The sequence below is a fragment of the Arvicola amphibius genome, chromosome 9 (assembly GCF_903992535.2).
Source record: "Arvicola amphibius chromosome 9, mArvAmp1.2, whole genome shotgun sequence".
In the NCBI taxonomy this organism is placed as follows: Eukaryota; Metazoa; Chordata; class Mammalia; order Rodentia; family Cricetidae; genus Arvicola; species Arvicola amphibius.
Genome location: NC_052055.2, coordinates 13211332 through 13238900, shown reverse-complemented (window position 1 = coordinate 13238900; position 27569 = coordinate 13211332). Strand labels below are relative to the sequence as shown.

General features: G+C 36.8%; 1 protein-coding gene across 4 annotated transcripts in view; it reads left to right on the top strand.

Annotated features, from left to right (window-relative positions):
- The window catches only part of Trps1 (transcriptional repressor GATA binding 1), a 208219-nt gene that overhangs the window by 79589 nt on the left and 101061 nt on the right, over window positions 1–27569 (top strand). The window lies entirely within an intron of this gene.

Here is a 27569-nt window from a genome sequence, read left to right as displayed (position 1 = left end):
GATCTGGTTCCAACAGTTGTATTTTATAGGAAGATGAGAAAGCTTGATATGGTCATGATTTGCAATCTTGAAAGTGAGACACTTGAGTACTGAAGCAGTCCTTAAAGCAATAAAGTCCATCACCAAACATATCCTCTACATGGGGTAGCACAGACTTTTCAGAGACAAATACAGGATCATATTTAACAGGATCAAATTTAATCGGCAGCTTCAATTGGTTTAGTTTCACAAAAAGTAGGAGATATCACTCCCGAGAAATGATGGACTTCTTGTATCTTAAATGTTTTTCCAGCTTAATTTGCTCAACGCTTATTGTATGGAAGAGATCCCTCCCTTGCTAATATTAGGGCTATGTTGCAATAGGATGTGTTTCTAAGCTTACAAATAATGCGCTGTGTTCGGTGAAGCAGGCACACAAAGTGACTAAGTAGAGGAAGCTGTTCACCCTGCTAGCAGACACGCATCACTGAATGTGATGTGAAATTTGAGATGGTGCAGTGTGAAGAGTAGTAGAAGTAGAGGCTGTGCACGAGTATGGAGGCCTGGTGCAAGGATCAATAGTAACTTCAATATGTGTTTGTAGGCTAACGAAGGGATTAGGAACTTAGAGTATAGTTTTCAAAAGCAAGCATCTTTGTTGAGAAGGTTCCATCAGTTTTCCTCTTTATAAAAAGGTATTCTTATTATTCTGTAACCTTTAAAAATGCCTTAATTATTTAAATGGCAAAAGTTAAGACTGAGGGTGGATTAATAATCTCTGATATTGTTTCTCCCAATGTTGCCTTTTACTGATAAATTTTTTTATTATATTGGATGGCAGTCATTACGGCGGTTAGGTTATATTAAAATTGCAACTGTCTCTGTAAAGTTCTGCGGTGAGCCCAGCTTCATCTCGACAAAGTGAGCTGAAGATGTTTGCTTGCAGAGTGGAAATATACTGGTCCATGCCCCGCCCACCTAGCCATATGCTGCTGTCCTTGTCCTGCCCTTATCTCCTGCTTCTTCCCATGTGCTGGTCTGCAGGGAATTGATCAGCTGGGGAAAGAGAGGGCCTTGCCAAACAACTCTGATTGTTAAAATCCCTGGGAAAGGTCACTGGTGCTTGATAACATATTGGGAATCTTAAGAACGACTGTTTAGTTTCCTGTCTCATTTGTAATCAAAAGGAACCCCATGTTGAAGAGGGAAATACAAATGTTGAAAGAATCGGATTCATTTGCCCTGTATACTCCAGCACTGGACAAACACAACGGTATGATAAAGAACCTGCTTGAAATCCTACCAGGTGTTTTGCTGAAAGTTACAATACCAACGTTAGAGAAGAGCAAGGGTGAGCTCCAAGTGTCTGTTTCCACTATGCCAGGGTTCAGAACTGATCCCTGCAGACAAGCCTTACCTTTGAAAACTGAGTGGTAAGTGCCTGCTACATCTTGTTAGTGGCTTCCTGGGTTTAGATGTTTGGGGAATGAGACTCCCACAGGTACCCAGCAGAGAGATAGGAACGTATCTGTAACTAGGAAGAGGAAGGACAGTCCCTGGACGGTAGAGGCAGTTCACTGTTTTTACCCCTTTGCGCTGCTTCATTCATGGTCATTATCAAGCTGGTTTAGTCTCTTTGTGCTTCCCTTTGTCCTTCTCCTCACCTACCCCTGGGCCTCCTGTCTCTCTCTTTCCACTGGCATGCTTCTCAAAGCCCTGCTCTCTGAACCCGTGCCATCTGGAACAGTCGCCCCTTATCTCAGCGCCCCATTGACTTGCCTCCTGGTGTAATCTTTTGGGAAAGTTATCTCTTCTCTCTTGGCCTCCATGCTGAAATGTATTTTGGATTATTCTTCATTCCATCGATAAATTTCATGTTGAACCAGACTTTGAAGGAGGTTTTTGGGTTGCTGTAAGGCCTGTCTGCAAGACCATGCTGTAGTTCTTGCTGGTAATAATGAGACAATTATTTCATATATTTTGATTTTAGTGGGGGAATATACATTGAAAAATTTAAAAAAACGCCACTCATATTTGTTACCTGGATCCAATCATTTTATTTTGTTCATTGGTTTCTGGATTTTGAGTGTCAGGATGTTCTAGGATAAAGATGGATCATTGAATGGTTGGGGGGATTGTAGATAAACGCTTGCACTTTGCAGGTTCTCAGATTTGTGTTGGGACTCTGGGTAGGGTTGGACGTCTCGATTGCCCTGGGATTTTAAGAAACCGTTTTTGTTAGTTTGTTTGAGACTACCACAGCATTTAAAGGCATACAACACTCCTTTAGTCATCTCTGAAGAATGGAAAGTAACTATAGGCCTCCCACCCCCCCCACACACACTGTCCATTAATGCCGAGGAATGAGGAATGTTGGTTCAGTCTTCCAGGTTTCCTTCACTTATTTGCTTTTGCATTAAGTTTGAGAATGTTCTTCGGGAACCAGTTTAGCAGATGAGAACCAGCATGTAAATACCCTCCAAGAATGCTTGGTTAATGCTGCACTTGTTTCACGTTTCACGTCACTGTCTTTGGACTGCGCCTTTAAAAATTTGAAGACGTTAAGAAAATGTCAACACTGAGGCAAGTAGAAGCTTCTGTCATAATGCAATGGCTAAGGTCACTGAAGCTCTTTGTTCATTAGGTAGTGAATACCAGGATGATCATATCACAGATGTAGAAAGTTTTCTGAAATGTAACTATTATCAGAGAATCCAGTAATGTCAGTATAGATTTATGTTCTTACGTCCTTCTGTAAAAACAAGACAAAGCCAAAGAGGGTTCTGGGGTAAGGTACCTGTCTTCATAGTAGTTTAACTTTGAAAACTAATAAGTGAAAATGAAGTTATTTAAAATATATTGTGACATTTTTTTCTTTCCCCTATTCTATTATCTATTTGATAATATTTACTTAGAATTTTATTTCTCCATTAAAGAAGAAAATAGAACTTTGATAGGTAATCACATATTACACATGACAAGCAGCAATAATAGTGAACTAGTCTAGAAGTTTTTAAGAGCCTGTCAACCTAAAATTCATGTTGTAGTAGTTAGGTGTTAAGGGAGAAAGGGAGAATCACAAACTACATTTTGGACACTGGACATAATAGCTCAAGGTAGGATGAACTGAATATTGGTTTGCTTATTTATTCTATATTTATTTAAACAAATGTTTGCCAAGAATTTATTTTAAATGAGCCATACACTTATCTGACCTTTACAAATAAAAAATAAATTATCAAAATCCCTGTTGCTCTAAAAGGTTACATTTCATTATATTTCAATCAAATCAGTAAAGGGCTGCTGTTGTATGTTGGTTGACTTTAATAGAATGTACTGAACTGAGAGTGTAATTTAGTGGTAGGGTGCATAGTTGGCGAGCATGAGATTCTGAACTCAGTCCTGACACCAAAAACATCTAAAGCGAGAAAATAAAGACGAAGTGCACTTATTCAATTTGATAGTAAGATGTAGTGTATAATCATATGTAATATATTTACATACATGTATTTTATGAAGATGAAGTTACAATTACTACATCATCCCTGTATCCTTTCCTTTTGCCAGTGCAGCTTGTTGCACATTTATGATTATCCAGCTCAGTCTGCAGGGTGTCTTATCTTCCTAACAGGTAGTGATGCATTTCTGTATTCCAGTATTCTGGGAATGGTTGGCCTGTGGTCAGGGTTCAGGTCAAATTTAATAAATCATTTCTTGAATGAAACCTGTACTCTGGATTTCCATGATTAAACTCTGAAGTTAAGAATATTTTGGTAAAAAACTAACTTATTTTCAATGAATTGTATAAAGGAGAAAGTTAAATTATATGCATGCTAATTAGAATAACTTATATAGCAATCTGATTACTATAAGAAGACTATTAATGGAATGGCTTAAATATAGCATAGTTGTTGGTTGTCTTGATTAAATTCAATAAGACTATCTCTGGACTAATCTACTAAATTAAAAATGCTAACTTGGTCCATTAAAATTATTATAAATTCACATTTTTATTGTATATTGTTGTTTACTACGTTTATTAAAATTTTCCATATGCCAAACTTAGAAATATTTTAAAATAAAATTATATGCTTATATGTCTTCTCTGTAGAACAGCACTTGAGAAGTAGCAAGCCTTCAGTCCTGGGTTCCATCGCAAACAATAAAAAAATCAATAAATAAGAAAATAAAAATTATTCCCTTCATGTGCATTTAATTTTACATTGAAGTTAACTAGTTATATATGTAAGTGGTGGAATGATTGTTTCCTTTGGACGTGAACTAATAAAACGTCATGGGCAGAAAGCAGATCAGAAATAAAGCGGCTCTCCTACGACATTTCATCATGTAGAGATTCCAAAGTACATTATGTAACCACATTTATTCTGGAAACTTGAGCAGAAACTTTAATTATTTTTGGAACAGGCTTATAGCATATTTGTTTTGCTGAATCTATTCAGGGGCAGAAAAAAATATAAAAAAGTTATCTTGTTAGATTTGGTGACATAAAGGTCAAAAGATAAACTGTAAGTGATCTCCGTGTTTATTTTTTTGACAGTGTTAAATTAGCAGCCGCTCAGCCTTCTCTCCGAGAAACACAACCTGAGTAATTGAACATGTCGCTGGGGAACATACTTGGTTAAGCTAAGTCCTATTATGTTGACTTGTCAGGGGCCAATAATTAAAGCTGAAGAGCGATGCTCATTAGTGTCGGCAAGATGATTCAAAGAATAAGAGAATAAAGTCCTTGAGATGCACCTGCAAAAGGCAGGCCTGCATAGAGGTGAGAGCAGCCAGAGTGGCTGGATTTTTCCACCATACTAGTTGTGAAAAGGCACACTGAATTAAGTGTTGCAAATGTCTCCTCTCAGAACAATTTGTGAAATGTATTTCATTTTTGCTTTTGAACATGCTTTTCACCCATGTAATATTTTTTTCTGCACATTACGCTTTTAAGAGTAGGGAATTCCTTGAAGAGAGCAGATACAAGTCTACTGAGAAACACTTCAAAACTTTTTTATAATGGTAATCATTTCATTCGTTTTGCTGAAAACTCTATACCAATCTGAATTTGCTTCTTTGAATTCTTAGTATGCTGCACATCGAATGCTTTGAGTTAGCCAATGTCTATGATGAAGACGTTAGGAATATGCTTTTGCTACATTTACTTTGCAAAAATGGGGCTGTTAAAATGTATATTTAACTGAGGTAAACTGAAGGCAGAACACAAGCACAGGCTTTCAAGACACCTGGAAAACCAAGAATTTATAACATGAGCAAAACTGGGGTTGGAGAGCAATTGGTGTCAGTACTGAATATTACAGAACTGTGGTCATGATATCCTGAAATGGGTTGGTTCTTCTTATTTTATAATTGGCATCTAAATTAAGCTCTGATTTGATGAATCCATGTTAGAATTAATGAAATATCCCAATGTCCATATAATTCTTAAAATTTCACTCAATTTATTGGATTATTTTCACTGTTCTTGGTTATTCTACATGTTTTATTGTAGTGATGAAGTGCTCATTTTGCTTCAAGTACTTCACTTTAAATTTTTCCTGCATCCTGAAGCTCAACATTGCATATGCCTTTTACAAGGCCCCACAGTTACGCTGGAATCTTTGGTTTAATGTATAATGTCCAACTAAAAACCTATTGTTCTGATTCGGTTTGAGATCAAGTCTGTGGGAAGCTCTCCCACCTGTGAAGCTTCCAAAGACTCTACAGCAGCTTCTTCATGCTGATTTGAACTTGTGTTTTTGTCTCCTCCACTTGTACTAAGTCCCTTAAGGACATGGATTGACTCTTGTTAATGTTTGCATGTCTGGTGGTTGGAGCTCAGTAAATGTTGGTTAAACTTAATCCGGGAGCAGAGAAGATCCTCTAGGATAGTTACATATTTCCAAAGATACCAACAGCTCTAGAAGTCAAATAGAACAACCCCCTACTCTTTGCCAAGAATTTCTTACTGGATGTTCTTTAACAGATAGCTCCTATCATGGTTTGGTAGAACATTCCCAAAACTGCAGAGATCGACACATTGCAACCAACTGTTTCTCGACTGGACAATCTTAGTTTATAATAGAAGAAAGTTTGCCATTAACAAAGTAGTACTTTACAAGAATTATCTTCAGGATTCCTAATATCTTTCAGAATCAGGGACTAACATTGTTCTTTCCATACTGCAGGTAAGGATGGTACATTTCAGAGCCTTGGCGACTTCCTTAAAGCCTCTGAAATAATTAGCGGGAGTGCCTCCTGGGAATCTACCTGTTTCTGAGTTTTACTTTAGTACATCGATGTTTTTAAGCCTGTAGCTGCCTCCTTTACTGATTTTCTCCATCATTACAAATATACTTGTGGTTAGTTTTCTTCAGTCTCCTACCCATGTGTGTGGAGACGGTGGTGTTATCACATTACTTTGCTGCTGCAAACCCGTGCCATGAGAAACACTTCCCCAAGCAGGTGGATTCCTTACATTACAGTAGGACTAATGTTTACCTGAACCCTCCGGTAGCTTTTGCGGGATCTCTGAGAGACAGTTTGTGAAGCGGTGCTTTGGCAGAATAGCCTACTAGACTAGGACTTTCTATATCTCTTATTGAAAACAAGAGCTACAGAAGTTCAGTGGGAGAGACCCTTAACTTAGGGTTAACTTAACCTTAATGTGGGCATGGAAGAATCATTCTTTTGCTAATATTGTAGGGTTGATATTACCCATATTACCATTTCCTGTCCTGAAACCTTCCACTTTATTCAGACCAGCCTGGACATTCATTTTATTTTCTAATATGTTATGATTTTTGTAGGAACACTTATTGAAAACCTAATCAATATTGGCTCTTCTGACAGTTATAAATGTTGAATACACGGTCATTTGGATGATTATTGACAGCACTTGAATTTAATAGTAGTGATTTTAAGCCATGATCATTATTTTCTTAAAGGTTTCTTTTAGTAGAGGGAAGGGAGATAGTTCATTTGACATTTTTACTTAGAAGTGAGTTTCTTGATTAAAACTATAAAACCTCAGCTTTCGCCTTAATTCATACACTTCCAATATTCTTCTTCTATAACTCAATTATATATTCTACTCAGATTGTCCCTCATCTGTTCCTCTAAGAAAATGTTAAAGCACCGTTGAACCAATTTTTACAGTACTAGCTATTAATCAGAGTAATCATTATTAATACACTACTTTACCAGCTGAGTGCCACTTGTCACTAATATGACAGGGTAAATTTTACATATTTTTTAACAAAGGCTTTCATTTAATAGGAGGTAAAAAAGGAGGTTGGGATTTTAATTGTTAGCAATCAGAAGCCTGTGCGATTAAGACTGGCATTCTGAATCAAACACGTCAGCCTCTGCCGGAATGTATCTCCTCTCTCGCAAATTCTTTCATGGATTTAAATGTAGTCTTATTTACCAATGCATGAAACTTCAATTGTAGATAGAACCATTGGCAAGCTATGTCTGCTGAAAGTAATTTCTTGTTAGAGTTAAGCAATTTCAATGTTGTTTTGGCTGGACAGCTCCCTTCTCTCTCTCTCTTTTTATTTTATCTTGCTTGCCTTAGAAATACGTAAAATCTCAACTATCCTCAGGCCTCGAAGTCAATCCTTGATTTGTAAAATGGCCACTTTTGAGAGCTGACTTATTCTGGCTGAGGATTATTATATTAAGAGGTTTCTGTGCAAATTCTTTTATCTAGAATGTTCATGTTTATCATTATTTAGTTATACAGTAAGGTGCTAGGTGTTCCATGCAGATAACAGGATACAGCAGGAGAAATCAGCATGTGACATGTGGAAAGACTGGCATATGAGTAACTACTTCTCTGTAGTGAGGCCTCCCTGGATGGAGAAAGGCAAGAGGCAGAAGGCTGGGAGACATACTCTTCAGGGAGGATATGTTGGAGAAAGCAGACAGAGGCTGCAGGAAGAAGTCCTGATGCTTCTCAAGCTAGTTAGGGCAATTGCTTCATTGTTGGAGCATTTAACTCCATGTGGTAGTGTTCATGACATACCACCACAAAACTTGCTGCAGATCCAGAAATGGGGTCAGAAATCACACAGAAAAGCCCACAACTATTTATTCTACATTGCCTAGTGAAAGCTCAGAGAAAAAGAGAGAGTCAATAGGAAGGGAAGAGGATGAGAGCTAGGGAGGGGGGAAGGAGAGATAGAGAATGAGAATCTTTGGCTCTCCATTCTAATTAAAAATAAAAAGAAATGCATAGCAAGTTGGTTTAGCAAATTATGAGCAATAAAAGCATCTTTTAAGGGTTTGATGTTGATGGGACTTTTTAATGATTTAATAAAATTAAAAAGTAAAATTAAGTAAACTTCCCGTAATTTGGAGTCTAGATTAAGAACTAATTTCTAGGAAATTACTGTCAGTGATAAATCTCAACTATAGTTGGCAAGTGAGTGTAATGTCAGTTTTATTGTGTAAGCGTTTGAACTTGGCTCTGTGAGGAAATGGAGTCCAGGAGTTGGATACCTTCTCAGAGCTATCTGATGACTGCCTCTTGCCTGTACTTGTGGGCATTTGCCTGGCTTTAGCCAACCCAGATGTGAACTCAACAGTGAAGTGCTCTGTGTGCACATGTAAGGGAATTTGAAGGAAGAGGTTGCTTATTCAGATCAGTATAATGAATACCTCTGAAAACTGATTTGCCCAAATTGACAGGTGTCTCTTATATTGGAAGTTTGTAGCCATGCATAATTTGAACATATTTTTTTTAAAGAGCAATTTTCTGGGAATATTTACATAAACACTGAAACCTCCTTCGTTTCTGTGTCTGTGATGAATCTTATTGAATATGTATTATTTTTCTGCTTTGTTGCATCAAAAAGGAATTTGTCAAATCTATGTCTTCATCTGTACATAGGGTAATATATAATAACTGTTGCAGTTAAAATTTAAAATAAATGATATTCCAAATATCAAATCAATCGGTGAAGGCATATTAGTAGAATACTGATTCAGATGGTAATCAAAGGAATATCACTTATCACTGAAGGATTTTTAAATTTTTGTATTATAAATTTGTAGTTAGTATCTGGACTCTTGTTAAAAATCATATAGAACATCCTTTAAACATATATCTTGGTGCTGTATATATGTGAATATTTATATATAATGCACTCATTTATTTAAATGAGGGGAATCATTACATATACTGTAGAAGCTATTATGGTTCTGTCTGACTTTATTTTTATTTTAGTTTCAAATTGTCTCAGTATAGAATAATTGGCATCAGTGAACATTTTGAGTTGTTTTGATACTGTTCTATTCTTTAAGATGATTAAATAAAAGCAATGGGCAATGTCCAATGCTCTGTTCTACCGAAAAGAGTTTATGTACTATCTAGACAATGTACCTGTAAACATACCAATATATCTGTAAATATACCAATTATTAAACTCTTGGATTATCCAACAAAATATGTGCACAGTAGAGGAAAGAGAAACGTAGTTCATGTGTCATAATCACACAGGTTACCACATTGACAGCAATAGAAGAAAATGCCATGGAGCCATAGACTAAAGTATCTTAGATTATTTATTTTAGTGCACTTGGCCATTATCACAATTTATCCTGTGATAAATTCTGTCCTAAGAAAAGAAAGCAAAAACTCCAGGAAGGATCCTTTCCAATAATGAGTGTAAATCTATTGTGAACACTAATATAAAAGCTACAAATGATAACCATGCGGACACATAGGATGATTTGAAAGAAAGTAGCAATCCAGATCGTTAAACGTGTGCTCTGACTTACCTGTTCAACCAGACCATTTGTAGTATATGCTCTGCCACCTGCATTTTAAGTATTCCAACCTAACAGTATGTACTGTAAGCAAGTTTGAAAAGCTGGGAACTAATTTTTCTGTGGTTTCCCTGGCTTTTCCTGTCTATGTTCTTTATTTTTTCCCTTTAGATTTAGTTCTATATGTAATCTGAAGTCCAAATACACTGTAATATTCCATAAAGTGTGAGCTTGATCCTAAGGTGTGTTACATAGCTATGATCCCAGTCTTGAGAGGCAGAAGGAGACATAGGACTTCAAGCCAATCTCATCTAAATAGAGAGTTGTAGGACATCCTAGGTTACGTGACACTTTGTCTCCCCAACAAAAAAAGTTAAAAATAATAATAGTAAAATTAAAAACTTAAAAGCATAAGCTGGGATCACCCTGTACCAATTTCACTGGAGAATCTAGTCATTAAAGGAATTGAATGATGGTTTTAGCTGCCACAGATGCTAAAAGCACTGGTGGGCATTAGGGCCTCAACATCAGACAAAGTCTTCTGGTTGGATTCACTTGGTGTAAACACGCCTATGTTAGTTTGATTAGCCACCAAATGGACTTTCATAGGTTTCTGTGTACCTAGTACTTTTGTTAAGTAAATCAATACAATGTAACCTCTTGAGGAGTAACTAAAAGAGTTTCTTGCCACCCTGATGTACTGCCTATCTGTGCAGATGCCAGGGAGGCAGGCTTTACAGCTGCTTCCAGCCCCATCTTATAGGCCGTGCTGTTCTTCTGTTAAGTTATGGAATCTTCAGTGATCCTGTCAGAAGGATCCCTGTTAGAAGCCATGATTCCCATTTTTCTGAGGAAGTACATGAGGCATAAAGGAAATTTGTGACTGTCTCACATTCTAACAGGCCTTCTGTGTGAGGAGCTGAGACCAGAATTCAAGGTTGGGCATAGATCTTCCCTGTGATCTCTAGGTATAGCCAGCAACGATCATCTTCATTTTTAAAAACAAACAAACAAAAAACCAAAAAACATTTTCCTGTGGTCTGAAGCATTCTTTTATTCTGTAATATTCCAAAGAGAATTAAATTTGATGTTTATATTCTTGTTTGTTCATTTTGTCTTGATGAATTATCTTTCAGGAACAATGTGAAAATTTGTCCTAGGGCTTTTATGTTTCAGATATAATTATAATAGGTATGGACAGTATGGATAAGCAAACATGAACTCTAGAACATAGTGATTTCAGAATTGTTATACTTTAAAGTCTTTTATATTATACTAATGATTTTGTAAATATGCAAATTATTTATAGATGGGTAAGCTATTCATTGAAATCCACACTAAACTAAGGTAGATTCTTAGTCAATTGAAGTATCATTTTGGTTTTGGTTTAACTTATTTGGCCTTCATCTGGTGTGCAAAGAGTAGATGTTGTTTTGAAGAACTTCTAGAGAAAAAATAAAGTTACTTTTTGATATATATATTTGCTATACATTTAGCTTCAAGTTTTAAACTTTCAGTTCTGGTAAAATCATTTCTATCTTTCGTACTCACAGAAGTGACATCAAAGACTTAGGACTTTACACAATTCAACCACTTGGGTCTATCACAAGGAAAAACACATATGGCTCAAAACGAATGTAAAGGGTTGCTTTGAAAGTTCAGCTGTTTTGTTATTTCTAATTTTGAAAGAAATCGACTGGATGAAAACTTGAGTTTAGAGGTGTGGGTTCAACAACTCAGAAAAGCCAATAGAGGCCAGAAAAGCTGAGGCCTGGCTGAGTTCTTACACCTCTGTGGGATGAGCAGGCCATGAAGGGCATTCACGCCAGACTCCCTGCCCCCTTCAAAAGACTGTGGAAACAGCTTACCAACTTACTTGTTGTCCCTGCACGTCTCCAGCCCTGCTGAAAATATCTGGTGTCTTCTCTCTTTCTTTCTTTTTCCTCCTTCTGTCCTTTGGGCTTCTGCCTCCCTGAGGACATTAATCTACTTCGAACCTGCCCTAAGGCCTTCCTGGAATTATTTGTGTTGAGATTAAGGGGAATGCAGATTTGTGGTTTATTGCGGTGGGAATTGCAGGTGCTGGTTTCCTACCAGCTTTTGTTCAGCCCACAGAGAGGCGAAAGCAAAGGCTGGTGCCTTTCCCTCCTGGAACCCTGATTATTTTGGAGTGGGTCATATTGTAGGGCTTAAAATTGTTTAATTATAGCACTTGACAGTTCTCTCATAGTAATAATAGTTAGCACTTACACAGCCCGTTTCATCTTCAAAGCCTTTCACAAGCACTAATTAATTCTCACAAGATGCCTGGGAGGGGGTAGCATCACTCCCATTTTACAGATATGGAAATTGATGCAAGCCAGTTAAGAGTCTCGCCATAGGCCACAGTGGGAAGGCAGAATCTAAATGCAGGTTGCAAATTTAGGAGTGACTGGCGCCTAAATCCTTTTCCTTAGGCCTAAATCTGGCCTCCTCCCTCTCTCTGCTCATCTCTTCATATTTCTGTCTTCCGTTTTGGAAAGAACTTGGTATTTTTTCCCTCCAGTCTTCTCTTTAGGGAATATTTATTTAACACTGCTCGAAGAAATAAATAAATCATCTCAGTATTGCAGCTTGAAAGACATCATATGTCTAATAAGGACATGAATATTTCGAAATGTCAGGAAATGAATTAGGTTTGGGTGAAAGAAAGGATTCCAAATTACATTTTGCCTGATAAATATTGCATCCATAAACAGCAAAAATAACGACAGTAATTAGTTAACCTTGCCAAATAAAGCATGCATTTAAAATGAAACTGACCAGGCATTTTTGTGTCCTACTGACTGATGTGTGCACAGTCCATTCTCTGACAAAGGAAGAGACTCATTTGAATTGTAAATGGCCAACATGGTAAATTGTAGATTGCGGTAGTAAGACTGTGCTATGCTGTGATAAATTACACATGCAATATTGGCCAGGCTTCTGAACCTTGCATTTCTCTTCTGCTTACTGGTTCTATACCGTTATTAATATCTTCTGCAGAAGCTGCATGGCAAATTGTTCTAGATACAGAAAAGGCACCCAGTTGTATTCTGGCTGTAATACGGCTCTATGTGGCTCCTGTGACCTTTGCCATGTTTCTTTTTCCATTGTTGTAAATCAGTAAAGTGTTCCTCGTGTTAGTCCTGCTGTGTGGATCTGCAGGTCTTGACACAGTGTGTGTCTGAAAGTGATCTTAATAAATATTGTATTACAGTCAACAATTTTAGCTAAAACATGTCAAGTGCATATTAGAATGAAATGTGCTTTTGATCAAAAGGTCTCATCAAAACCCTAAAATATGTCATGTTGAGTGCTCTTAGTCCAGCCTTTCGTTTGGCAAGTGAGGATCAGAGACTGAATGACGTTAATAAGGACTGGTTTGCAGACATGAGGCAGCGCATGCAGCAGGGGAGCTAAAGAACGCGGGTGTTTTCGAGTGTCTCACTTGGCTTCTGCACCTCCTTCATTTCCCTCATTGTCGAGTTTCATCTTAGAGAACAAATTACTCGTAATGTGGGGAGTGGATTTTTACTTCATTTTTTTAACTTTAACTTTCTTTTTATTATTTGTGTCTTTCATATTAAGTATCTCCATCCCATTCATTTCCCAACCCTGTGTATCCACCCTCTGCCCTGGCAGCACCCCCAAAACAAAATAAGATTTAAAAAAAAAAAAGAAAGAAAAAGTCTTGCCATGGAAGCTGTAGTGTGACACAGTGAGTTACGCAGGCAGTAGACTTTTTGTCCACACATCTTTCCTTGCAAGTGTTCATTGCAGAGTCATTGGTATGGTTCGAGGTCTTTGGTTTCTGCTGCACTATCAATGCTGGGTCCTCACTGGAACTCCTCTTGGTTATCTCGATATTTCCCCGTGTTGCTGAGATCCTGCCGCTTTGGTCTACAGGACAGGTCCCATCTCCTGCTCCAGCAGATCACAGATGGGGTAAGGTGCCCTCTCTACCCTGTCCACCAATGCCTGTAGACTGATTTTTAAAGTTGGAGATGTGTATGCATCCTGTTGCCTTTGCATAACCAGCAAAATTGACTGACCTAGCGTGATTAGTTATAACTTTCTGTTTTGAAGTAAGCCATGGTAAAATCATTAACGTGTATGGTACAATTGCAGATTTCATGTTATGGCAAGAAAGAATGATGGATATTAATATCATGCAAGGAAAAAACCGACACTTTTTAAACTTTCTCCCTATATTTGTCCTAGGTTCAATGCCTACGGTATGCTTCAGATAATAGGATTTATTTTCTGCTGTGACCTACTTACACATATTCTGAAATGCTATTAGTTGACTTGTTTGTCTACCAAAATTACAAGTTTATGGATAATGTTCCAAATTTGTCATGCTATTGAAATTTATGATCATATTTCAACTTTAGTGAATTATATTTTATATAAATGTGAATCAAAAATTTGAAAATGGAAAGGAGGGTCTTTAGTGACTAAGATGTTAATGTTTCAGAAAGATTTGGAGAAAATGGATCATATTACATATCAACTTAAGAACTTTGTAAAATATTTTTGATAAAGACCAAAATATTTTTAAATAAAATTTAGAGCATTTGTTTAAGTAAAGCAACTTGGAATTAATGGTGGTGGTACATGCCTTAGGGTCCCAGCACTGGGAGTCAGCGGTAGGTGGAGCTCTGTGAGTTTGAGGCCATCATGGTCTACAGAATGAGTTCCAGGACAACCAGTCACAGGACACAGATAAATCCTATAATTAAATAAATACAATTCGGCATAGACTCATGAATTCACATGGGCCGAAAATATATTTTGTAATCTAATTAATTATTATGCCCAATGAATAAATCAGTGTATCACTGAATTAAGATGTTTGTTAGTGCACATGACAGTTTTTGTGGTTATGAATTTAAATTTCCTTTTTAGTTAACTGACTTGATCAGAAAACTCTCAAAGTGATTTGTTCAATAGTAGACCATCAAGATTGTGAAAGAAACTCTTCCTTCCGTCCTTCAAGGACGTCTCTTGAGGCAGAAAATCAAAGCTTGATTTCTTTTGTCACTGCTTCAATCATTCTATACCAATCATCAATAGATTTTCTTAAGTTTTTCTCTGATGCAGTTATAGCGATCCTTAGTATATCCCACAGTATTTAGCAACACCTCACTGCATTTTCTTACCAACCACATCCTTGCTAGTTCTTGGTTGCAACATTTGTGTGATGTAAAGTCGTGGTGGGTGTTTAGCTTCTCCTTTATGCTGTTTTGCATAGAAACATACTAGGATTCTTTTTCCTATGAAGGATTTCACAACCCAGGGAAAGAAATACTAGAATTTCTGAACTCGAAATTCTGAGTGATGGTTGACCATCTGCATAATAGAAGGGGTTTGGCCATCAAGAGGTGGTATGTGGAGTGAAAAAACTGTTTTTACCAACTGACACCTATGTGCCGTTTAGAAGCATGCTTTACAGAGGCTCGGAAGGACAGACTTTCTGATGTCACACATTTGCTCATGGGTGTCTCCCTAATCACATAGGACAATCAGGGATCGTGAAAAAGATGGTATTGGGAGAATTTGGAAGTGAAATCAGTGAAACCATAGGGTTGTTTTAGGCTGCAGGTTAGAACTGACTTGCTCTAACTTACCGTGACCTGCAGTTCTTTATTTGTAGCGGTGTCGGTGACCTTCCCTATGAACGTGATGCTGTCTCATAAGTGTCTATTTGCTGAAAGGTCTCAATTTTATTCTTAGGTTTCTAGTGCTTTTAGCAGTGCAAAGCCCTCAGTAAGTATTAGCCGAGTGAAACTTCAAATCAGGAACTAGAAAACTCTTCTTAGGCCCTATCTTTTTGTTAAATGTAACAGGATATGATATTTTTAGTAATCTCAAACAACTGCATGTATGTCCATGTTTTCTTTTCCTGTGGCTTCTTTTGATGCAAACTGGCACAGTAAGTGAATAATTTATAGTATTTGATGTTGCGTTGACAGCTGTTGAAAGATGTAAAAGTTTGGCTGCATAAGAATGGAGTTTAAACTCTAGATCTACTCCTGCGTATTTGCTCAGTGGCAATGAAATTGTTATTATGTTTTTCCGATTCTCAGATGGATCCCATTTGATGTAGGATTGTTATTCTTGCCCCTACTGAAGTAGAAATTATTATTAATGGCTTTAGAATATATTTTGCATCTAACAACTTATAATTTCTTAAGTTTTCTGATTCTAAACACTGATTACAGAATCCTAACTGCAGCTCAGATGTATCTGAAGACTCACGTTCACATTTTCTCAAATTTAGACTCTCTACTCTTAAGATTTGCTCACTTCCAGTCATCTAGATAGTCATAATGCTTTTCAGATCATAATACTATATATTTTTGTGAAGTATTCTTGGAATTTATATATAATGTTTATAGATGGCTTGGAAGAAACTTTTCTTTTTTTCTTTTTTTTTTTTTTTTTTTTTTTTTTTTTTTTTTTTTTTTTTTTTTTTTTTTTTTTTTTTTTTTGGTTTTTCGAGACAGGGTTTCTCTGCAGCTTTTTTAGAGCCTGTCCTGGAACTAGCTCTTGTAGACCAGGCTGGCCTCGAACTCACAGAGATCCGCCTGCCTCTGCCTCCCGAGTGCTGGGATTAAAGGCGTGCGCCACCACCGCCCGGCAAGAAACTTTTCTTTAACCAATTATTTGTCAGTCTCCAGCACATTAGGGTCTGATGGAAGAGATGCCCCGTGATTCAAATATCTCTAGTATGTCCTTCTAGGCTCTTATTAGAGTTCAATATGCAGCACTCAAGGATTGAGGAACACTTTGAAAACAAAGATTTTGTGACAGTTTTTTCTATTCAGGTGATGTCTTCATTGCTCTCAGCTGTGGGTTACAGGGTGGGTACATGGAACGCCATGGATTTGTATTCTGTTATTAGCTCCATAGTTACATAGACATTCAGTTCGTATGTCATTGCAAAGACAGGGGTTTCAGTCACTCCACTGAACACATATCATTTTCCCTTGTTTATTAATCTGCTCGGTAACATTCTGTCTCCTGTGATTACACCAAGAGCCCTGAAGATGGTACCAAAAAAAGAAGAACAAAACAAAACAAAATAAAACAAAAAACTTAGACAGAATGCATGCCTAATACTTGGTATGTGCATTTTCTTTTCTTTTTATGGATTTATTTTTTATTTTATTTTCTGTTATTGAAAATGGATATTTTTGTCATATAATATATCCCAAATATTTCCCCCTCCCTCTACTCCTCCATATTTCTCATTGCCTCCCCCCATCTGGATCCACCTCCTTTCTGTCTCTCATTAGAAAACAAACAGGCTTCTAAGAAATAATGAAACATAATTAATAAGATAAAACAAAAGCTAATGTGTCAAAATATAACTTAAAGAAAAGAAGAAATAAAACAGCCCGAGAAAGGGCACAAGAAACAGAATCTCACTTTTACATACACTCATGAAAACAATGAAATCACTAAACTGGAAGCCACATACAAAGGACTTATCGGGTAAAAAGAGAGAAGTTAAACATGTAAGTAAAATAAAATGAAAATTAAAAAACAATGTGATTAAATATTTCTTTTTACAAAGAGGAAAAATCCTGAAGCAACAATATGGGAGTAGATATCTCCAAATATGCCCTTGAGTTTTTCTTTTGTGGGCCACCTCCTGCTGGACATGCAGTCTACCCACAAGAGCAATTTTTTTGCTCCATTGAGATTCCCTTGGAGGAGACTAAATTTTCCTTTGCTAGTGGTTATCAATTGGAGATCTCTTCTGAATTAAGATGTGTCTGCTTCTTTCAAAATTAGCACCCGCTCTGGTGCAGACCTGTGTGGACCCCATGCATGTTGTTAAGGCTGTGCTTTCACATGCACATCAAGCATGTTGATTTAGAGGGCCTTATTTTCTAGGTGTTTTCCATCCCTGCCCTTAGCCCCCCCTCCCCCCCCAGCTCTTACACTGTTTCTTACTCTTCTGCAGGGTTCTCAGGTATCTGCAGGGAGGGTTTTGCTGGGGACCTCCAGTTTAGAACTGAGTACTCCATAGTCTCTGGTTGGGAGTCATCTCTGTATTTGGTCTTATCTGGTGCAGGAGGAAGCTCCTCTGATGATGACTGAGTAAGGCATTGTTCATATTTGTCTTTTTTACAGCTTCCATAAACTAAGCTGCCCCACTAAAAATAACACAACTATGACCTAAAATACGGCCCTGTAGAATCGTGCCAAAATGCAGTACATGACAAATTTCCAAATTTGCTGGCAAGACTCTCAGTGAAATGTGTCATTTGCACATCTTGTTCTTCAAGCAGACAAAATAATACTTAACCATGTAATAATATAGAGTATTAAATCCCCCTGGGAAAAGAGTTGGTTTTTAAATACTTTGAAAAGAAACTTTCAAGTTAGTGATTTACACAGTTAATTATAAACAACAAGCCTTGTAATTAAGTGTTGCCATTTTGGGTGGAATTGGTTTCACCCATCACTAATTCGTCTATCCTTGTCTCTGGCCTTTGAGAGATTATGGGAAAATGCACACGATGAAAAATTTAACTTGTCAAGTTTAAATTTAGATGCAAAGTCCGGAATATCAAACACCATAAGTGATAATTATCACCACCTGGAAATAATTTGTACCACTGAGTTAAGTAAGGCATTCTCCTTTTCTGCTGGTGGGGAGTTTTTAACCTTCTGATCACCGGAGCACTCCTGCTGGAGCTGTGTCTTGTTCCTCGTTTCCAGTTGTCAGCACTGTGCCCAGGGATTAGCAAAACCCTGGAGGATACATATTAGGTTGATACAATATGAAGAAGGCTAAGTCAGCCCCCAAAGGAAGGAGGTCTTGATTTTCAGTTACTCAAATCAGCTCAGGTTAGTTACAGGTTAGTTATTAGTTCAGGTTACAAACTGCCTGGATTTTGTCATAGAAAAAAATAAAATGTTATCAATAACGTGTAAATAAGTAAACAGTTTATGACACCATCTTACAATACACTTGTATTTTACAATACAATACTCCTTTGTTTAAAAAAAAAAAGTGTGAGGGTCCTTAGTGGTAACTAACGTAGTTTTAAATGGGTTGAAAAGATCATTTTTTAAAATCATAATTGTATACTTAGATGATATTTTGCATAGTTCATCATCAGGCTCATTTAAGTGTTTTCTGACACAGTTTAATAAAACTCCAGAGCCTTGTATACATGATTGAGTTGCTTAGCTTTGTTAAGTTTTTTTATTTTATGGTTTAATTTCAGCGAGGTATCTGAATATTCCTCCGCAGACAAGAGTTGTTTTTAAAATTTTGACTGTGTTTAATAATATTTGATTCTCTCTTACCTGTATACTTTCAAAAACATACTATATATAATAGCTAAAACAAATCACAACTATGACTGATTTTGATTTTTAGATAGACTTTCTGAAAAGAATAAAGAAGAAAACTTGACCATGTAAAACCCTAAAAGTCAGAAAGACAAGTATTTGAAATTATCTTCCATATTAACTTAAAAGATGAGAAGTCAACGGAGACAAAATTAATACAGTCTGGCTTGACCTACGCTAAGGAGGGGGCAGAGCGCCATGTGTGTGCACTCCAACCATTCCCCGAAACAGCCTTCTTTTCATGATCATGAACTTCGTGTCAGAACACACATGCACTGGATCCCTTCGAAACTGACTTGTACCCTTACTTGGAATGGAATTTAAAGGAAGAATCCTCTAATATAAAATTTTTACATTTTATGTTAATATTTCTAACCATTAAAATCACATTTTTTTTTATCACCAACAAGAATGGCAGAAGCTTCCCCTGGAGGGAGAAAATTGTGGGTTACGGACAGGATGCCGGACAGCACCAGGTTTAATAGCACCTCCTGAGTGATTATAGAAAGGCAAGAGAGTGTGCCAAACCATGCTTCTTCTTAACCGTGATAAGGGGATAAACTATGAGCTCAGAGACCTGATGGAAATGAGTTCTTTGTAAATTGGGTAAGTGGTACTTCAAAATGAGGGAAAAATCAAATTTTTCCTAACCCAAGGTACTTTTAAAAATACATATTGCAAATCTAAGTTTAATTGAATCAATTTTATAAAACTGTGCCTTGGGCCAGGCAGTGGTGGCACATGTCGTTAAGCCCAGCACTTGGGAGGCAGAGACAGGTAGATATATGTACATCTCTGAGTTCAAAGGCAACCTTGTTTACAGAACTAGATCCAGAGCAGCCAAGAAACGGTGTCTTTTTTTATTGTCCTAGATAATAAAAATTATAATTGATTCATTATTTGAAAACCACTCCATTTTATTATTTTAGAGTTCAGCCTCAGGAAACGAAGGGAATAATATTACTATTGGATTTCTGTGTAGTGCTAAGCACTATATTCCTCAGTCACAAGATTAGATATGATACCTTTGAGCCTGATCTATTGCTAAGAAGCTAATAGTCTCCAGGTTTTGTTAATAAGTCTTTTGTTTTGTTTTGTTTTGGTGTGTGTGTAGACCTAGGTGGTTGTACCGTGTATGGTTAAAGGTCAGAGGGCAACTTTGTAAGTTTCCTTACTCACCTTATGGGTCCTAGGGATCAAACTCAGGAAGTCAGGCTTGTGTAACAAGTGATTTTCTTCCCTGGTTGTTTTCAGAAGAGCTGAAACACTAGCATGAGTGGTATCTAAAGCTGGAGAGGCAGAAGTCTTGACTAATATGTGCGAGTAACCATCTTGCAATTTTCTTTGAAACGCTTTTGTTTATGTTTTTAAAATGTAACATGCTCCTTTGTGGGAAGGCAGTAAGAAATCTTCCAACATATTTTGAAATTTAAAAAGAACGAAATAATTTTATAAAGCTGGTTATTTCTGTTCTTTATCCACACTGTGATATTTTGTTCTGACATCATAAGCAAATAATGAAGTACTTTCAGGGGGAATCTCAAATGGCAACTATGTTTAGGTGGTGGCAGAATGCTTTCTCTTTTGATATTATAGAGGAAATAGGTACCTAGTTTTTTAGGAAACACTTAGCTTTTATCATACTGATTGTGGGACCTGGAGAGATACTCAGCAGGTAAGATGCATTGTTGCCCCTTCAGAGGCCTGGGTTTTGTTCCCAGAACTTATGCCTCAAAGGCATCTCTAACTCCACCTCTAAGGGATCTGATGACTTCTTGTCTCCAAGTACATCCATAGTCACTTGTCTTTGATTCCTACAGAGATTTAAACAAGAACAACAACAATAAAACTAAGTGTGTGGACCATTTGTTGTAAGAGTCATTATTTAAATATTTCATCTTAGCTTAATGTCTTCAGGAAGCATGTATATACAGAAGGAACAGAGAAAGAAAAGAAAGACAGGATAGATACTAACAGAAACCAGAATATCTGATCCTGCTCAGCCCTTGGCAGTGGCTCTATGCGCTCTTTGTGTGCTACTGTGGTTTACTGTCACATTAGGAAGGGTGATATTTATATTCACAGAAAGGTTCGGAGGACATATGGAAGTTACCATCATTCGATAGAGTGCGCAACAGCTCACATCTGTATAGATGGGACTGCCATTATTCAATTTGAGGTCTTCTAACAAGCAGCCAACTCCCTTCTTTTAATTTTCAAACTAGAATTTACCATGCAATTTAAATTTATTATTTTGTGTTTTATAACAATGTTTCTATGTACTAAAAAGGGCTGATTATGCTTTGTTGGTATAGAAATATGTTTTGGCATATCTCTTACAAAGGTTCAATGTCTTTCTCTTCTTAGATATTTCTATTTCTCTGTGGCAAAAATATTGTCCCATAGCGTGACACCTCCATTGCCCTCTTCTCATTCAGAATCAGTCTAATCTTAAAATTTTAAGACTGACTTTTTTTTTAGATTCTACATATGAACATAACCATGTGGTATTTGTCTTTAAGTCTGGATTATTTGAGTGGTCTCAGTAAGAGCTCAACCCCACCCCACATGTCCAATGGAAACATTTTCTGGCTGTTACTTTCGAATAGACTGTCCTGTGAATCAGTGATATTTCTAAAATTACATCATAGTTTTTAGCTGTTTCCAGTTCTATCCTTTTTTTCCATATTCTCAGAGGGACTATGTTTTATTAAGGCATCTCAGATACTAAGCATTATCTTAATTGTAAAAGAATACAATATTTGTAGAATTAAATTTTAGTGGAACATTAGTAAAAGGATGTCCTGTGTTTGTATAATCTCCATCTGTTCACTGATTTGCAAGTTCTTTTAGTCAAGTATTTCATCCATTGTTACCATGTATGGTTAAAAAAAAAAAAAAACCCCTTCAATGTAACTTGATTACTACTTCTGTCTAGACTAGACGATGAACTTGCGTTATAAACGTTGAGCCTGTTGTAGCTATTTTAAAAAGAAAAAAAAAGATAAAAGAAAACACTGCACACATGGACTGTCTCAGATGTGGTTTAGCAATCTGTGGGTTGTCTTGCACACGCAGGGACTCTTTCAGGATCTTTTCCCAGAATTTCTCAATGTCTTCTGTGTCACCAGTCACCATCTACCTCTCGAGCTGGTCACAGGCTTGGAATGCCTCAGATTTCGTCATCCTTCACCACTTCCCTAAGACCAGGGAGGCAGAAATGCCCTTCCCCGCTTCCTAACATCATCCTCACAGCATTTGTATCTTTGTTTGTATGTATTTTTTATCCCCCTTTTTGCTGTTTTGAATCACATTCATTTTTTTTTCATGCACTTCTAAAACATTTCAGTTTTCTTTATTCTGTTGGCCTGTCTCCATTCACACCTAGCATGTCTTTTCCTGGTCTTTACTTCCTTAGCCTTTGTTTTTCAGGTCTCTGTCTCTGTCTCTCTCTCTGTCTCTGTCTCTTCTCCCCCCCCCCTTGTGTGCGCATGTGCCCTCTTAGGTTAGTCATTTACTTTTCTTTTTCTGCAATGATTACTTTGTGATGCTAAGAGCAGAGAGAATGGGCAAGAAAGACAGCAGGTGAATCCTGGACTCTTAGGGACAAAGCTGGAACTATTGCTTATGCTTTGGGTTTTTTCGGGTTTTATCTATCCATTGAAATCTAAAGAGGCTGAAAACAAAATGGCCCCTGTTTCCTGTTAAACAAACAGGGTAGTTCTGAGATTATGCGATGCCTTACTCAGATTCTGACACTTGGGGAGTAGATGACAGTAGCCATTTGAATTTTTATGAGAAGGGACATTTTGTCAGGCTCTATCGGAGCAGAGGAAGTCATGTCAACTGATATACAATAGTGCTATGCCTCATTTTCATTGAGACCAATTATCCTGAATGTTGGGTAAATTGTCTCCTTATCTGTTCACTTTTCTTTGGTTGCCATTTGTCCTCAGGTCCGTTTCCAAGTGAAAGTATAACAAGTCGAAGAAAGGGAGCCTTATCTCTCAGCTTCAACTTCATGAAAAATCGATCATTATTGCATTGCATTTGAAGCTCAGTAAACAATTAGTGGGATAAAAACTTTATCTTTGTGTGTGTGTGTGTGTGTATGTGTGTGTGTATATGTGTGTGTATGTGTGTGTGTGTGTGTGTGTGTGAACTAAGCATAGAAGATGTTAGGTGAAGCTGAATGCTTTATTTTTTTCAGAAATATTAATGTTTTCATAGTTTCATTTTTCTGATTTTGACAGTGTCAAGGTCTCATATTTATTTGTGAATTAGCTATGCAACTTTAAACATTGAAGATATGTTTATCTTTCTGAGAAACTGAAGGTAAAATATCTGTTTATGTCACTCACTCATTTGTTCAACAGCTTTATCAGATTTTTGAACCTGTTAATAGTGAAAATTGAATTTATTATGAAGCCTGACATATCTCCCAAATATATATATGTGGTTTGCACAGTTTCTCTTTGTTCCAGGGGATGCTGGACCCTGACGGTATGACATGATAGGTATACATCAGAGATAGGAAGGCTGATGGAAAACAGTTATAAAAGTCAGACTCACACTGTATACCTCTCTTGTGAATTATACTATTTGAATTCTCTTTACTAAAATTTATTGGTAGGAAACCAAATCTGAGTTAGTGTTCACAATTGGACTACTGGGCAGCGTTTCAAGTGTTAGTTGGCAGTTAATCCTTATGTGACTATCTAATTTATTACTAGTGCAAACAAATAGTCTGGTTCTTTGCCACATAATTTAATGCTGGACAACTTGGGGCTTTCTTTTGTTAATGTACTAGAACTAACATTTTATCTTTAGTAGGTTGTTGATTGCTTTCTTCTATATAAAGGACCGATAGATGACTTTTAGTTTTGATTTTTAATCATGGGTATTAGTGATTAGTCTGTCATTAATATTATCTTCCTCCTTTTCCTTTTTCCTTCTTTTCCCCTGCTCCCACACTTGTTTGCTCCTTCCCTCTTCTTTCTCCTGTTATTCCTTTTTCTCCCAGTTAATCTACAGTAATTTCCTTTCTAGATTTTTTTGTCTTATCTAATTATAAAGGTAGTGTGTTGTAAGAATGTAATAAATTTAGGGAAACCACACACACATATGTGCACAATACCAGTCTTTTGTGAGTATGTGTTTCAAGGTATTTCAAAGATCTTCTATTACAGAAAATGAAACTCAGCCCATTATAACATTACCACTATAAACAGCATGACCATTTCCACCTGATTGATCTTGAGTGCACAGGGCAAGCCTTGCCTGTCCAACATTCTCTCCCTGTATGTACTGTGCTAACAGAGTACACTATCGCTACCAAGTTAGGTGAAGAAGGTGCTGAGCACAAAGTGGCTGTGTCTATAAGTAAGATCTGTTAGGCAAAGAAATTAAAGTTTACCTAGAAGTCTGCTATGTTAACACCCTCTAACTTTCATGACATGTCTGTTCTAGTCTGTGCTAGAAATTTCTGTGGTATGGGAAATTTTGTTATCCAAGCATTTTACGTCTCAGGTTACATTTGCCATTGAGACAAAAAATGCGATGGAACTGATTTTAAAATTATATTCAATTTTTATGAATATGATTTTACCGGTAATAGTTGTTAATAACTTCTATGCTGGGGGGAAGAAGCTCTAGATAAAGATTGCCCTGTAGCCATATTTCTGTTGTGTCAACGTTATTGGCTTAAGCCGGCTCTTTGCATATAAGGGTGATGTGGTTGGGTTTATTAATGTCAGGCAAATGCATATGTCAATTTTCTAATTGATTTTAAGAAGCTAAGCATCTATTATCATCCATTGATCTATGGGTTTTTTTTTTTTTTTTTGCCTCGATTCTGTCTCAGGCTGTAGATTTGAATATTAAAATACTTTCAAATTTGTGGTTCTGTTTTTTTCCTTTGTACTCAGAGTTCCTGTTTTCTCAAGGACCTCCCTCTTTTTCTCTGTTCTCATCTGAAATCTCCCCTTTACTGTCATATAGTCTCTGTTTCAGTGACATCTTAGCAGAGTAATTACTTAAAGGAGACTAAGTTTCATGAAGGCAGCGACTCTGCAGGTATATATTATATGGAGGTCTGAATGTGTCACATGACTCAATGAAGACATAGGTCCATGTTATGAGGAATAACAAAAACAGTAACAACAACAACAACAACATCAAACAACCTGTTCGCACCTTATTTGCTCCTCATAGTGCAGTAAAAAGAAATTTTTTCTTAATTTTATTCTTTACCTTAAAAGTAGAAAAAAATTATGTCTCATCGAAAGTTGACCTAAGATAGCATATAAACTCAGTAAAAATTGCCAAATAGTAAATGTTAGTAGACTAAAGAATAATCTGTAGAGCATGTGGCAACTAGTGATTTTTACAGTGGTTGATTAGTGTGTGACGTCCACAGGTTATTAATTGTTTATAAAACACAAATATGGTAAATGACTATGCTGGTCAAGTCCTGTAGCCTCTCCTTTATATATTTTTAGGAATTAACAGCCATGGAACCTTTTGAAATCACGGTCATTTTTTGTTTAAGAAAAGATTTTAATCTGGGTCAATAGAAAATTGATAATTATCATTGTTGGAATCTCTATAATGAGTGTTTTACTTCACCTTTTTGGACCTAACCATGGACACAATATAAAAAGAGCAATTGTTGCTCTTTTATCATGGTTTGGCATACAGGAATTTCATTTCTGTGCTTAGGAGAAGGCTCTGTAGGCATGGGTGCTGGTGCCAAGGTAGATCACCTGAGTTTGGTTTCTCTGAGCCCATGACTAAAGGAGAGAGCCCATCAAGCCCTCAGTGCTGTCCTCAGACTTCTACAGCCATACAATGACACCTGTACCACCCTACCCTGATAATGATGATATATAAATCTTTCGTTAAATTTTTCATTCCAAATTCGCTCTCATATTACTAAACTGTGAAATAAAAGGAATATTGAGAGTTGAAAGGAGGCTCACAGTTAAGAGTCCTTGCTGCAGAGGTTCCAAGCAGTTAGGGTAACTCCTAACTATACTTAAGCCCAAATTCAAGAGATGCAATGACCCCTTCTGGCCCTTTCTCAAAATACACACGTGCATACACACACATACATAAAATAACTTTAATAAAAATGTAAAAAGAAAGCAGCAATTTTTTAAGTACTACTTTGTAATGAGTTCAAGATGGAGCACCATTATAACTATTAACCCAGAGTAGATATTCAGATTGCTTTTCTGAATTCCTTCTCCACAGTTGCCACTCTTTAGGGCGGGTTATCTTTTTTTTTTTTTTTTTTTTCTTTTTTTGGTTTTTCGAGACAGGGTTTCTCTGCAGCTTTTTTAGAGCCTGTCCTGGAACTAGCTCTTGTAGACCAGGCTGGCCTCGAACTCACAGAGATCCGCCTGCCTCTGCCTCCCGAGTGCTGGGATTAAAGGCATGCGCCACCACGCGGGTTATCTTTTTAACAATTGCTGAAGGCAGTCAGTGCTTGTGAAGGTCACTGTGTGGTAGAACATGCATTCTGTTTTCCTGGCTTCGTAACAATGTGCACAGTTCCTTTCTGTGTCTCTGTTGAGGAGTCCCTTAAAATCCCTTTCAAATTAAAATTGTGAGCCATTAAGTTAATAAAACCTCTTCTCATAAGATCTCTTTTTGAACAAGTACACAGCGCGGTCGGCATATGTCTAGTAAGCAAACCTAATTGACTTTTTACGAAATCCAGAGTCTGCTAAAACACCAAGCAGACGACTGTCCATAATAAACAACTCTTGGTATACCTAGATGATTTGTTGTTTAGATAAAAATGTGTCAGAGGTTTGTAAGAGAAGTCTTAATCTTTTGTTTCTTTATACACTGACAGTAATCCTGTCTATTCAGTAGGACCGGTTGAATTTATGACTCTTTAGTCAACTAGAGTAATCTTTCTAAAAAGAGAAGAAAGAAAAATCTAAATTCTGAAACGAGTGTATAACCTCTCATAGTGTTGCTTACATCTTTGATCACTGATCTTAATCATGTAACATTTTGCATACCAATATTAATATATCTTTTAGGTGATAATTTGATTGTATTTGTTTACTGTTATTTTTATGTAGCATAATAACAACATTTTGTATTACTTTTGTATCACATAGTTTTATTGAGTAAATATCTTGACACTAACAAAAATGGCATCACATTTTATGCCTCTATTGTTGGAATGTGAAGGTATATATATATATGTATATATACATATATATACATGTATATATATATATATATATATATATATATATAGAGAGAGAGAGAGAGAGAGAGAGAGAGAGAGTGAGGTTGGCATTAGCCTATACCTTCCAGTTGGCCAACAATTCTTTACAATCTTAATTGAAAAATTATCTTGATAGTTAATTCTTGAGTGAGAAATGAAATTCCCATGT